At 36.0% G+C, this 13,574-nt stretch overlaps 1 protein-coding gene across 1 annotated transcript in view; it reads left to right on the top strand.

The window, feature by feature from the left end:
* FAF1 (Fas associated factor 1) overlaps positions 1-13,574 on the top strand; it is a 492,920-nt gene that overhangs the window by 400,881 nt on the left and 78,465 nt on the right. The window lies entirely within an intron of this gene.

Genomic DNA, 13,574 nt, shown 5'->3' with positions numbered 1-13,574 from the left:
AGCTAGAGAGTATTATGCTATGCAAAGTAAGTCAGTCAGAGAAAGACAAAGAGCATGATTTCATTCACATGTAGAATTTAAGAAATGGAACAAATGAACAAAGGGAAAAAGAGAGAGAAGCAAAGTAAGAAACAGATTCTTAACTACAGAGAACAAACTGAAGGTTACCACAGAGGGGATAGGCAGGGGATTTGTTAAAATAGGCAATGGGGATTAAGGAGTGCACTTGTTGTGATGGGTGGCAGATGTTGTGTGGATTGTTGAATCACTGTATTGTACACCTGAAACTAATATTACACTATATATTAACTAACTGGAATTTAAATGAAAACATTTTTAAAAATCTATGCATGACCTGGTGATTCACAAACCTGTACCCCTGGGGCTAATAATACATTAGATGTTTATTAAAAAAATTTAAAAATTAAAAAAAATCTGTGCATGATTTATAGCAACATTATTCATAATAGCCAAGAGGTGGAAACAACACAAATGTCCATAAAGGAAAAAAGGGGTTAAAAACAAAAAAGTGACATATGCGTACAGTGGAATGTTATTCAGCCATAAAAAGGAATGAAGTTCTGATAGATACTACAATATCTGGCAAATCTTGATAACATTATGCTAAGTGAATTTAGCCAATCAGGAAAACACACACACACACACAATTAGGCAAGGAAAATAAAAGGCATCCAGATTGGAAAGGAGTAAGTGAAATTATCTCTGTTAAAAGATAATATCTTATATGTTGAAAACCCTAAAGATTCCACACAATCCATTTGAGCTGATAAATACATTTGGCAGAGTTACAGGATATAAAAATTAAAAATCAGTCAGTTGTATTTATATACACTAGCCAGGAAGATTTGAAAAAGAAATGTATAAAAAATTACATCAAGAATAACAAAATACTTGGGAGTACATTTAACCAAAGAAGCCTAAGCCTTGTATACTGAAAACTACAAAATATTGCTGAAATAAATTAAGAAAACCCAAATAAATGGGAATACCTTCCTTGTTCATGGGACTGGAAGATTTAATAATGTTTAGATGACATTACTCTCCAATGTTATCCATAGATGCAGTGCAATCCTTATCAAAATCCCAAAGGCATTTTTTTCAGAAATAGAAAACCCATTTTAAAAATTGATATGGAATGTCAAGAAACCCTAAAGAGCCAAAACAATCTTGAGAAAGAAAAACAAAGTTTATGAATTCAAACTTCACAATTTCAAAATTTACCAAAAACCTACAGTTTCAAAACAGCATAAAGATAGACATAAAGAGCAATGGAATAGAAAAGGGAGCCAGAAATATACAGCTGGTTTTCAACAAAAGCACCAAAATCATTCATGAGGAAGGAACAGTCTTATCAATAAGTGATGCTGGAAAAACTGGGTACTCAAATACAAAAGAGTGAAGTTGATCCTTCCTAGCACCATTTATAAACATTAACTCAAAATGGATCAAAGACCTAACTTTAAGACCTAAAACTACAAAACTCTTAGAATACAACACAGAGGAAAATCTTCATGACCTTGGATTTGGTGTCTTAAATACGACACCAAAAGCACGTAACATAAGTAATAAACAGGTAAGTTGGGTTTCATAAAAATTAAAAACGTATTGGTGTATAGAAATGCAACAGTTTTCTGTACATTGATTTTGTATCTTGTACCTTTACTGAATCCATGTATTCTAGAGTTTTTTGGTGGAGTCTTTTGGGTTTTCTATATGCAGTGTCATGTCTTCTGCAAATAGTGAAAGTTTCATTTATTCCTTGCCAATTTAGATGCCTTTTATTTCTTTTGGTTGTCTGATTGCTGAGGCTAAGGACTTCCAGTACCATGTTAAATAGAAGTGATGAGAGTGGACATCACTGTCCTGTTCCTGACTATAAAGGAAACACTCTCAGTTTTTCCCCATTGAGGATGATATTAGCTGTAGGCTTTTTATATATAGCCTTTATTATGTTGATGTGTGTTCCCTTTCACCCTGCTTAGTTGATTTTTATCATGAATGGATGTTGTGCTTTGTCAAATACTTTTTCTGCATCTGTTAAGAGGTTCTTTTCTTTTATTAATGTGGTGTGTCACATTGATTAATTTGTAAATATTGAACCATCCTTGCAGCCCAGGAGTATCCCACCCCATTATGGCGAATGATTCTTTTAATGTACTGTTGGAATTGATTTTCTAGTATTTTATTGAGAATTTTTGCATCCATGTTCATCAGAGATATTGGCCTATAGTTGTCTTTTTTTAGTGGAGTCTGTTTGGTTTTGGTATCAGAATAATGCTGGCCCCATAGAATGAGTTTGGAAGTTTTCCTTCCATTTCTGTTTTTTGGAATAGTTTGAGAAGAATAAATATTAAGTCTTCTTTAAATGTTTGGTAGTGGGGTGGGGGGGCGCCTGGGTGGCTCAGTGGGTTAAGCTGCTGCCTTCAGCTCAGGTCATGATCTCAGGGTCCTGGGATTGAGTCCCGAGTCCCGCGGGCTCTCTGCTCAGCAGGGAACCTGCTTCCCTCTCTCTCTTTCTGCCTGCCTGTCTGTCTACTCTGATCTTTCTCTGTCAAATAAATAAATAAAATCTTAAAAAAAAAAAAAAAGTTTGGTAGTGGATTTCTTAGTTGGCTCAGACAGGCATCTGCCTTCAACTCAGGTCATGATCCCAGAGCCCTCACTGGGCTCCTTGCTCAACAGGGAGCCTGCTTCTCCTTATCTGCCTGCCACTCCCCCTCTTTGTCTCTTTCTGTGTCAAATAAATAAAATAAAATCTTAAATCTGTGTCAAATAAAATCTTAAATAAATAAATAAATGAATTATGTATGTTTGATAGTGGTGCAGTCGGTTAAGTGTCCAACTCTTGGTTTCAGCTCAGGTGGTGATCTCAGGGTAGTGAGATCAAGCCCTGGGTTGGGCTCTGCACTCATCAGGGAATCTGCTTGGGACTCCTTCTCCCTCAAATCCCTGACACTGCCTGCTCTCTCTCTTTCTCTCAAATGAATAAATATATCTTAAAAAAAAAAAAAAAAAAAAAGTTTGGTAGAATTCCCCTGTGAAGTCATCAAACCCTGGACTTCTGTTTGTTGGGAGATTTCTGATTATTCATTCACTTTCTTTGCTGGTTATTTGTCTGTTCAAGTTTTCTATCTTCCTGTTTGGTAGTTTATATGTCTCTAGGAATTTATCCTAGGAAAAAACTAGAAAACAGGTTGTCTCGTTTGTTGCCATGTAATTTTTCATAATATTGTCTTATAATTATATTTCTGTGGTGTTGGATGTTATTTCTCCTCTCTCATTATCAGTAATAGCCAAATTATGGTAAAAGCCCACATATCCATCAGCTGATGAATAGATCAAGAAGATGTGGTATATACATACACACACATAACATACACACACTCTGGAATAATATTCAGCCATCAAAAAGAATGAAATCTTGCTAGTGCAATGACATGGATGGAACTAGGGTGTCTTATGCTAAGTGAAATAAGTCAGTCAGAGAAAGACAAATACCATATGATTTCACTCATATATGGAATTTAAGGAAAAAAAACCAGATGAACATAGAGGAAGAGAAGGAAAAATAAAAGAAACAGAGGGAGGCAAACCATAATAGACTTTCTTTTTTTTTTTTAATTTTATTTATTTTATTTGACAGAGAGAGACAAGTAGGCAGAGAAGCAGGCAGAGACAGAGGCAGAAGCAGGCTCCCTGCTGAGCAGAGAGCCCGATGCGGGGCTCGATCCCAGGACACTGAGATCATGACCTGAGCCGAAGGCAGCGGCTTAATCCACTGAGCCACCCAGGCACCCCCCATAAGAGACTCTTAACTGGAATGACTGGGTGTCTCAGTCAGTTAAGCAACTACCTTTGGCTCAGGTCACAATCCTGGTGTCCAGAGACGGCACCACATCAGGTTCCCTGTTCAGTGGGGAGTCTGCTTCTCTCTCTCTCCCTCTGCCCCTCCCCCGCCACTTGTGTGCTCTCTCTCACACGTGCACTCTAACTTTCTCAAATAATTAAATTTAAAAGTTTTTAAAGAGACTCTTAACTGTAGAGAACAAACTGAGGATTGCTGGAGGGGAGGTGGGCTAAATGGGTGTTGGGCATTAAGGAGGTTACTTGCTATGATGAGTACTGGATGTTATGTGTAAGTGATGAATAACTAAATTTTACTTCCCAAACCAATACTACACTATATTTTAGCTAAGTTGAATTCAAATAAAAACTTGGAAGAAAAAATGATTTCAAAAGGAAAAAAGATGTGAGATATATAACATATATATGTATGTATATACATATATGTAATGGAATACTCAGTCATAAAGAAAGAATGAAAAATTGCCATTTACAATGATGTGGATGGATCTAGAGAGTATTATACTAAGCAAAATAAGTCAGAGAAAGACAAATAACCATATGATTTCACTCATGTAGAATTTAAGAAACAAAACAAATGAGCAAGGGGTGGCAAGGGGAAGAGGCAAACCAAGAAACAGACTCTTAACTATAGAGAACCAACTGATGGTTGCTGGAGGGAAAGCAGGCAAGAGGGAATGGGTTAAACAGGTGATGGGGATTAAGGTGGGCACTTATGATGAGCACTGAGTGTTGTATATAAGTGATGAATCACTATACTCTATACTTCAAACTAACATACAATTACACTATATGTTAACTAACTGAAATTTAAATAAAAACTGGAAGAAAAAAATAAAAACTTTTGTGCTTCAAAGGACACTATTGAGAGAGTGAAAAGACAACCCACAGAATGGAAGAAGATACTTGCAAATCATATATAAAAAGGGTTTAATATCCAGAGTATACAAAGAACTCCCACAACTGAACAACAAAAGGCAAACAACACAATTCAAAAATGGGCAAAGAAATTGAATAGACATTTCTCTGAAGATACTCAAATGGTCAACAAGCACCAAAAAAAAAAAGGTGCTCAACATTATTATTCATTAGGGAAATGCAAATCAAACCCACAAGGAGATACCACTTCACATCCACTAGGATGGCTATTATCAAAACATACCAAGGATGTGGAGAAAGTAGAACCCTTGTACATTGCTGATTGGAATGTAAAGTGGTGCAGATGCTGTGCAAAACCGTTTGGAGGTTCCTCAAAAAGCCAAACATAGAATTACCACATTACCCAGCAATCCACTTCCAGGTGTAAATACCCAAAGAATTGAAAACAGGAACTCAGGCACTTGTTCACAAATGTTCATTGTAGCATTATCCACAGTAACTCAAAGGTGGAAACGCTTACTATCAGATGAATGGATTGAAAAGGTATTCAATCCGTACAGAGAATATTGTTCAGTTATAATAAGGACTGAACTAGTGATACATACTGCAGCATGGATGAAACTTAAAGACCTTGAAATGAAAAATGCCAGATGCAAAAGGCCAAATATGTATCATTCTACTTATATATTGTTAATAGACCAATTTATATGAACAAGTATGTTAGAACTTACTAGAGACTGGAGTTGTGAGGCAGGTTGAGGAATTACTGCTTAGTGGGTATGGAGTTTCTGTTCGAGGTAGTGAAAAAGTTACGAAATAGTGTGATGGTTTGCACAACACTGTGAATATATTTAATGCCACTAAATTGTTGTATACTTAATATAGTAAATTGTATATTGTGTATATTTTACCTTAATAATAAAACACTAACAGCATACATGGATGTTCAGTACTTTTGAGCTGAGAAGTGAGAGATTGCTATGGGCTAGCAACATGAGAAGTTCTTAGTTCTTGGGCTCAGTACTTGCTGGAAACTACTGGGAACTGACACAGTGGAAAAGATTCCACCCCTGCTTTCATGAGCTTTAATCCTGAGCAGTTTTTTACTCTGTATGAAATTCCAAACTTTTACCTCTTAAGGAAGCAAGGATGTCAGTCAAAGTACCTTTAAAAAGGTCCATAGACACTCCATCAGAAAGGATGAATACCCAACTTTTGTAGCAACATGGATGGGACAGGAAGAGATTATGCTGAGTGAAATAAATCAAGCAGAGAGAGTCAATTATCATATGGTTTCACTTATTTGTGGAGCATAACAAATAACATGGAGGACATGGGGAGATGGAGAGGAGAAGGGAGTTGAGGGAAGTTGGAGGGGGAGATGAACATGAGAGATTATGGACTCTGAAAAACAACCTGAGGGTTTTGAAGGGGCCGGTGGGGAGGGAAGTGGGGAGAACCAGGTGGTGGATATTATGTAGGGCACGCATTGCATAGAGCACTGGGTGTGGTGCAAAAACAATGAATTCTGTTACGCTGAGAAGAAATTTAAAAAAAAAAAAGAAAAGAAAAAGAAAGCAAGAATGGGTTGAGTATCTGCTAGTGCCATAGTATCTATGTTTGGCTTTTTGAGTTAGATACTTCCTGCAAATAATCATTTTTTGGTTTTCATGATAACCTTGTGAAATAGTTGTTATTCCCATTTTATTGATGAGAAAACTGAGGCATATAGTACTTACAAACAGTTTACCCAAAGTCACATAACTGTGTCAAAACCAGAATACATACTTACATGCTTTTCATACATCATGATCCCCTGTAAAGCTGAGTTACATTTACATTAAAGATTTGTAGGATTGGGGCGCCTGGGTGGCTCAGTGGGTTAAAGCCTCTGCCTTCGGCTCAGGTCATGATCCCAGAGTCCTAGGATCGAGCCCCACATCGGGCTCTCTGCTCCACGGGGAGCCTGATTCCTCCTCTCTCTCACTCTCTGCCTGCCTCTCTGCCTACTTGTGATCTCTGTCTGTCAAATAAATAAATAAAATCTTAAAAAAAAAAAAAAAAGATTTGTAGGATAAATGAGCACTGGGTGAGCACTGAGCGTTATATACAACTAATGAATTGTTGAACACTACATCAGAAACTAATGATGTACTATATGTTGGCTAATTGAACATAATAATAATAAAAGATCTTAAGATTTGAGGGATTAATGAAGTAGTGCTATTATCAAGATTAGGTGAATCACAGTGGGCTGACCAGAAGAGTAGGTCAGACATTCCTAGATTTCCAAATACCATTTTTGCTTGAGCAGAATAAGAAAGTTTGTCATAACTGTCTACTCTTGTGCATGGAATAATGCTCACTGTTAAAAAGTTATATCCACACCCTATTTATTTATATTTGTTGCTCTTAAAGTGCCTACTGATAGATTTGTTCAGCCATGCTTGACATCTCAGAGTGGAAGTTAATAATTTGTCATATATGAAACTAATGTAAAGGGATTTATGACTCAACATTGGCATTACAATTCAACACACCTGTTCTGAACCAGCCCTTCACATTTTTTCCTTCCTTTGCCTGAGGTAGAGACTTCTTCATGGATTACAGTAACACTTTTTGACAAGCTTAGACTGGGTGGAGCTGCCTTGTAATGACAGAGCACAATTGATGATATCTCAGTAATGCATTCTTTTTTGATTTGGGCTGTCAACATTTATTACTCTAAAGGCACTCATTGTTTAACAGCTGACCCAACCTGTCCACTTTTTGTTTTTAGTAGAAGCAGAGTCCGACAAAGTAGGTTTATTTTTCTAGTTACACAATATTAACTAGTTTTAGGGGAAATATATCTAGTTATTGTATTTTCTTTTATGTACAATTGTTTTAAATTTAGTTTTCTCCAAATAAAAATTAAAACCTTCTACTTTTTCTTAAGTGTTCTCAAGTGGCTATTGAGACCTTCCCAAGGTCATAAACCTGACAGGCCTCCAAAGAAAATGTTAACTAAAACTCTCTTACGACAAATCCTTTAAAAAGACTCAGAAGAAACTTTTCCTGTCTTAAATATCACACTACCCAAATCCTTATCTTTCGAGACAGGCATATTCCTTGTGAATTTTTCTTTCCCACTGAGCAATATATCTAATTACCTGTCATTCCAGCAAACAGGTAATTGCAGTATACTATGAAAACATAACAATGGCAATAAGTACAGGATACAGAGGTGACACAAAGAAGACTTCTTAGAGGAGGAAACATTTATGTCTTAAAAGATGATACATTGATGGTCACCAGGTAAACCACCATTAATTAATTTGGTCCCTAAACCAATGCTTTTTATTAAGGACCTGCTACATGCCCACACTGTGCTAAGCACTAATGGTTGTAAGGATGACACAGTCCTTAAATGTTCAGTGACTTGCAAACAAAGGATTGCAGTATAATGATATAATTCCCATGATGGAGATATATGGAGATTGTTAAATCTGCCTATCAGAGTTAGAAAGACCTCACTCGGGAAAAATTCTTTTAAACTGAAACTTTAAAATTTAGCAACATTATAGCAGGTAGACTTGTGAAGAAGTGTCTTCTAGAAGAAAAAAGGATGCTTTTACAATAGATGGCTAGTTTGAAAGATTATCTCATCAGCCAAAGGAGACACTTTTTGTAATTAAGATGTAATTGAGGACTACTTGGTTAATTAGGCAGAAAGATTCTAATTTCAGATTAGATATTTCAATTCAATGATAACCATATTCATCGCACTTTCTATTAATACTCATCTTTGAAGACCATTTTTACCCTAAAGTATACCAAACAAAGTTAAGGCAAAGAAAAAATGATTCTCCACACTTAGAAGGTTTTGTTACTGTTAGCAGTATATGTGTGTTTGTGTATATATGTTTCAGTGTCTGGACATATATAGGGAAACATCCTAGAGAAAATTTTAGCAGACTAGAGAAAACTGTTTTAATAGAGAATTTATCTTTGGAATTCTCAGCTATGCAGTGTTGCTTTATTGAAGTCAGTCACTGCTTGTATACTAAAATATTCAACACAGCCTTGCACAGCTTTGGAGACATAGACTAGAGATGCTTATTACCCTTGAGTTAGAAGAGAACACTAAGATGCCTGATGGAGAACAATGTGAACTCCTAGTCTTTTGCTGATGGGAATACAAAATGGTTCAGCCACTCAGAAAAAAGTTTGACCTTCCCTCAGAAAGTTGACCATACACTTAACACACAACCAAGCAACCTCGGGCCTAGGTATTAATTCTATAAAAGTGGAAACTTAGGTTCACACCAAAACTTATACCTGCATGTTCATAAAATCTCTGTTCATAATTGCCAAAGCTGGAAACAATCCAAATGCCCTTCATGATCCTTTCATTCACCTTCAGTGGGTAAATGAATACATATATTGTGTTACATCCATACAGTAGAATACTACTGTACAATAAAAAGGAACAGACTATTGCTATGTACAACAACTTGAATGTATTACAAAGGTGTTATGCTTAGTAAAAGAAGTCATTCTTTAAAGGTTACATGCTATATAGTTGCATTGTATGATATTTTTGAAAAGATAAAAGCTATACGAATGGGGAACCAATCAGTGGTTTCTAGGAGTTGGGACTCAGAAGATAATATGACTACAAAGGAAATAGCACCAGGGATTTTTGGGGGGATGAAACTGTTCTGTATCCTATTTTGGTAGTGGTTACATGAATCTATACACGTGTTAAAATATATAGAACTGTATACCAAAAATAATCCATTTTATAGTGTGTTTACTTTAAAAAATAGAATAAAAAGCAAGGAAAACAAATAGCCCATAACATTATCTATAAAAATGGGCTTCAGCAAAAGTTTATAGTTCTTTTATTTTTTTTTATTGTATTACGAATGTTATTTGGATGCCTAGGATAATAGCTAGTGTTTATTGAATCCCTACTCTTAGACATAGGACCAGGGTCATTTGCATTCCTTCTATAAATTCTTGTTTCAGCACAGGTCATATTCATTGGTATACTATATATACCAATTACTATACCTGTTTTATAGGAAAGGAAACTGGCACAGAGCATTAATTGACTCTCCCAGGCCAGATACAAATTGGGGGTGGGGGGAGAATCTTACTTTATACACAGCAGTTGGGATTGCACTAACTTTACCAATGTAAACTACAGCCATTGGAGTTTTAGTGGAAGTTTAGTGGAGTTTGTTTAGATTACACATATAAGCTGAGCCTTTCTCAAATGATGGTACAGTGGCTGCCAGCATCACTATTACCTGAAGAGTTTGCTTAAAGTGTACTTCATGATCTCAGGGTCCTGGGATCAAGCCCTGCAGTCAGGCTCCCTGCTCAGTGGGGAGCATGCTTCTCCCTCTGCTGCTCCCTCTACTTGTGCTCTTTCCCTCACTCTCTCCCTCTCTCAAGTAAACTTAAAAAAAAAAATCTTAAATAAGATACCTGATATTCATGTTTGGAAAATTAAATAAGATAAAACATGTAAAGCAGATAGTAGTACCTAGTATTTAGTAAGAAGTATATAAATAAGTGTTATCTATTGCTGTTATTCCTACTTTAGGCTGCGCTGAAAGGAACTTTAGAAATCATTTAATCTTAATTTAGTTCTACTATTGAAGAAATTTAAGTTAATAGAAATTTTCCTAAAATCACTTACAGAATAAGGTGTGGGTATTTTTCCTCTTTTAAAGTTATTTTCTCTTAATTGAAATTAAATATTTCTCATATAATGGGACATCCAGTAGGTATATAAGAGTTGAGGGAAAGATTTTCAACTGATTTGAAATTGTAGCCTTTTTTTAAATTATTTTTTTTTATTTTTTATAAACATATATTTTTATCCCCAGGGGTACAGGTCTGTGAATCACCAGGTTTACACACTTCACAGCACTCACCAAAGCACATACCCTCCCCAATGTCCATAATCCCACCCCCTTGTCCCAACCCTCCTCCCCCCAGCAACCCTCAGTTTGTTTTGTGAGATTAAGAGACACTTATGGTTTGTCTCCCTCCCAATCCCATCTTGTTTCATTTATTCTTCTCCTACCCACTTAAGCCCCCATGTTGCATCACCACTTCCTCATATCAGGGAGATCATATGATAGTTGTCTTTCCCTGCTTGACTTATTTCGCTAAGCATGATATGCTCTAGTTCCATCCATGTTGTCGCAAATGGCAAGATTTCATTTCTTTTGATGGCTGCATAGTATTCCATTGTGTATATATACCACATCTTCTTGTAGCCTTTTTTTTTTTAAATGACATTTTCCTTTTTTTAAATTGAGATATAATTGACATACAACATTATGTTAGTTTTAGTTGTAGAACGTAATGATTCAGTGTACCTATATATTGTGAAATGATCACCACAATAAGTCTGGTTAATGTACTTCACCATACATAATTATAGAATTTTTTTGTGATGATAACTTTCAGGATTTACTCTCTTAGTAACTTTCATATATACAGTATAGTATTATTGACTGTAGTTGCTATGCTGTATATTATATTCCCATGATTTACTTATTTTATAACCAGAAATTTGTACCTTTTGACCACTTTTACCCATATCAACCAACCCAAGCTCTGGCAACCACCGATCTTTTCTCTGTATGTATGAGCTTTGTTTGTTTGTTTGTTTAGATTACACATATAAGTAAGATCATACAGTATTTGTCTCTGTCTGACTTATTTCACTTAGCATAATGCCCACAGGGTCTATCAGTGTTGTCACAAATGGCAAGATTTCATTCCTTTTTATGGCTGAGTAGTATTCTGTTGTATATTTATATTCCATTTTCTTTTTCCATTCATCCATCAATAGACACTTAAGTTGTTTCTATATCTTGGCTATTGTAAACAATGTTGCACTGAACATGGGGGTACATATATCATTTTGAGTTAGTATTTTGTTTTCTTCAGATAAATACCTAGAAGTGGAATTGCTGTATCATATGGTAGTTCTGTCTTTAATTTTTTGAGAAACCTCCATACTGTTTTCCATTGGCTGCACCAATTTACACATTTTCCTTTTAAGATAAATTATCCCATGGTGTGCCTGGGTGGCTCAGTCATTTGGGTGTCTGGCTCTTGATTTCAGCACAGGTTTTGATCTCAGTGTCCTGGAATCAAGCCCCAAGTAGGGCTCCATGCTCAGCAGAGAATCTGCTTGGGGATTTCTCTCACTCTGCCTCTCCCACTCCCCCTGTTCATGCACCCTCTCTCTCTCAAATAAATAAATAAATCTTTAAAATAAAATTAAATTAATTATCTTATGTACTTTTGCTAGGAAAAAATGATTCCTTAAATCCTTTTTCATAAAGTTCTTATATGCGTATGTATATGTTTGATTTTACTACTTTAGCTTTGTAAAGAGCATTTACCCTGAGGAAAAGATGAACTAAAATAACTGTATTTACAGTACAATAGACTGTATGCAGTCTATTCACTGCATATATTCCAGGTGTAACTGAGACAAAGAACACACACTTTGTAGTCCTGAACTAGTTTATTCATGCCGAGCAATAGAAAAATTCAGCTTTGCAAGCAACCCAAAGTGTTTGTGAACATCTCTTATCTGGGAAGGGGGTGAAAACTTCTATATAACATTTAAACCCAAATACCAATTTAAATGTATAGCTGTAGCTATCTAATTACCATATACTTAGTGGCTGAACTACAGAATTTCTCTTTGAAAGTCAGGACTAGCCAACCATGGAGCCAACCATGGAGCCTAAGAGCCCTTTCATGATGACAGCCTTATGTCAAAAAAAGGAACTAACATACCTGACCCCTCCCTCCCTCATTCCATTTTGGAGGAACTACCGATTCCCCATTCATATGCTTTCTCTTTAATCACTGAACATAGGTTAACTGGTAAAATGCTTGCTCTCCACTTTAGTACAACAAAAAATCTTTCAGTGCCTGTCATGTACCAGACTGCACTGGGAGACACAGTTTCTACCCTCAGAGAGCTTGCAACTTACCTGTAAAAATGAAACCTCAGTACCTGAAACAATTTGAGAACAATTAGATTCAAAACAGGGAGACATATTCCACATACAAGTGGAATGGAAGAAAGTTCATTCAGAAGATTAAGAGATAAGAGTAGATTAAAAGAATCTGAAGAGAAACATGGTTTGAATTGGGCCCTGGGTAACTGAAAGAAAGTTCTTAATATTAATAAATAATAAATAGCTCATTATCTCATGAGAGGCAATTATAAATTAGTCATTAAGAGTTTATGGTGCCATAGTGCCTGAATTCAAATCCTAGGTCTGCCACTTAGCAGCTGTATAACATTGAGAAAAATCCGTTAATCTCTGTGCCTCAATTTCCTCAGTTAGTAGTTACTTGGTGGAATTCAATCCATTGATACATGTAAAGTGCTTAGAGTAGTACCTGGCATCTAATAAGTACTTATGAAACATTTTCTGTAATAATATAAACTGAGTTTGGAGTAATGAGTAGGAAGTAATCATTTGGACTAAGGAGGAAGTACATTTAAAAATGTGGAAATGTGATACATCTCGGGATTGTGAAATGGCTTGGGACATGAGGAAAATGAGAAGTAATTTAATAAGGCAAGAAGGAGGGGGTGGTAGAGAAGGGAGGAGAGAAGAGGCTGAAAATGTACATTAGGGCCACCTATTGAAGGTACTTCTGGGCTCTGCTATAGAATTTGAACCTTAAACTTTGGGCTGTGGAGTCTTTATCATTTCTTTTTAGCAGGAAGTTGACATGATTAGATTTATAATTTATGGAACTAATTCAGA

Source organism: Mustela lutreola, chromosome 10 (genome assembly GCF_030435805.1).
Source record: "Mustela lutreola isolate mMusLut2 chromosome 10, mMusLut2.pri, whole genome shotgun sequence".
NCBI classification, from domain to species: Eukaryota; Metazoa; Chordata; class Mammalia; order Carnivora; family Mustelidae; genus Mustela; species Mustela lutreola.
The sequence above is the reverse complement of the archived record's forward strand: the minus strand, read 5'-3'. Positions and strand labels throughout refer to the sequence as shown.